Source organism: Cynara cardunculus (assembly GCF_001531365.2).
Source record: "Cynara cardunculus var. scolymus isolate 2C chromosome LG 14, CcrdV1, whole genome shotgun sequence".
Lineage (NCBI taxonomy): Eukaryota > Viridiplantae > Streptophyta > Magnoliopsida > Asterales > Asteraceae > Cynara > Cynara cardunculus.
Genome location: NC_037541.1, coordinates 9,393,715 through 9,395,942, shown reverse-complemented (window position 1 = coordinate 9,395,942; position 2,228 = coordinate 9,393,715).

The window sequence follows — 2,228 nt, the reverse complement described above, 5'->3', positions numbered from 1 at the left end:
CAAAATTCTAGGTGTTACAGTCCTTCCAACCTTAAAGGAGAGTTCGTCATCTAAATTTAGCATTGATCCACTCATTGGACCCAAAAACACATTTGGTTTTCTCAGCTCCCTAATCAATTTCAATTCTGATCCAAGGTAAATAAACTTCAACAAAGAGTTCCTTTAAGCATTGATATCATATATTACCCTTCCTATAGCATACTTCTAAAGGGAAGGCGTTGAAAGGTTCAAGACCTTCACCTAACCTAGATGATGAGACTCAACCGTTTATCCTTAGTTTCAAACCCTAATAGAAAAAAAAATATAAGAAAACAAACCTTAGTTTACCATACGGTGATTCAAACACACACATGCAACTATAAATTCATAATAACACTGGCAGATGCAATAATGAATGTATCGTACATGAGAATTCTTGCTAGCATCATCATGATTTATAACACCCCATCTCATATTTGCATAAAAGTCTCATATTTTATTTAACATGAAATAAAAATATTACACACCGGTCTCAAATATACACATTGCTACATAGAAAATAGCTAACAACTTTTTCTTTTCAGATACATGATGATGGCTTGGAATCGTAAGTGTTTACACAGTGGGCACAAAGTTCTCACAGTAGCGATACAAGTGCACGCCGACACTATGATCGTTTCAAGTAATAAAGTGGTATAGTACCAAGATCGTTTCCACAGGGATTGGACTACTGAGAATCAGAGAGTTTCATGAACTTCTTGAGTATGTTTCGGTTTGTGAATAAAAGTTGAATTTTGTTGGTGCAAAGCTTAGAATACAAAACAAATCTTTTAAATTAATAGATGGGTATGGGTGTAAGTTTCCCTTAAGAAGATTGTAGGATCAGTATGTTCAGAAACTCATGGGACTTCTGTAAAAACCCCAATCTCTCGAAAGTGATTTTTTATATATTGTGCCCACAAAGTGCCCACTTTTTTCAGTTTTAAGCTTACCGAATTAACTAAGTGATAAAAAGATATCTAATTCCACTAGCCTGAAGATTTATACTCAAATCTCTTTGTAGTATAAATCTCGACTAATATTTGAACATTAGTTAAAAACATGCAAAATCCGAATCTCTACGTGATTATCAAAGACTTTCTCAAATCTTTGTGCATCAATTAAGCCGTATTTCAAATCCGTCCATCTCTAGATCAAAGATCTAATACTAATACTTCAAACTAATTGGCTTATCCGCGTTGAGCTTAAGTCCCGACTTAAAGTGACTAAGCTTAAGAATTAATAAAAATGGCAATACATAAGTGTGCTTACAAGTTCTTAAGTTTGACTCTGGTGTGGGTGATTAGCTCATAATGAAATTACAGAACATAGAAGAAGAAGAGAAATGCATAAGAAATACTTGAATTGAAATTTTACTAAAACTGTTGCCCTCAGTGAGCATGCAATGAACAGAAACGTAGTTGAAAATTAAATACGAGACAAGAAGTAAATACAAAACATTAAACTTGAACTACTAATCCAGATCTTCAGTTGAGAGTAAATGCTCCAAGAGATGTGTTTTTCAAATGAGAGTAAATGCTTCAATTTATAGGAGAAAGGGAGAGATGGACATCCCTTTTACCCAAAGGAAGAAAACCTTCTTCAATCATGTGAAAACTGATATCGCATATGTATGATGTGAAGAGTGAGTTTTATCGCATCTGTGTGATGCGATGAGTTGGTTTTACCGCATCATTGTGATGCGAATAAAAATATTATTGCATTCTTGAGATGCGAGGAATGAGTTTATCACATCTGTCTTGTGATAACCAGATCCTGGTTATTACCCAAGGTAAATTATATGTGATTATTTGATAAAATGATTACGTGATAGCATGATAAATTGATACGTACTAGTATGTGCAGAATGTGATTTTGTGCATAAAATAATATGTGCATTTAGAAGTATATATATATATATATATGTATATATATATATACATATTTGATGGGAATGTATATGATAATATATATATATATATGGAGTGGTGCATATGTGGAGATGTATGCATGTATATAATAATATATATATATATGGTAGGCATTACATGCATATGTATATGTGTGTAAGAGTTATGCATACGTGTATGCATATGTGTGTGTTTTGTGTTAAGGTGGCAAGAGGGGGAGGGGAAGGCGGTAGCCGACCTTCCCCATTTGGTAGATATAAAAGGGGGTCACTCTCCCCTTCATTTGGTTTTGCTGCTACT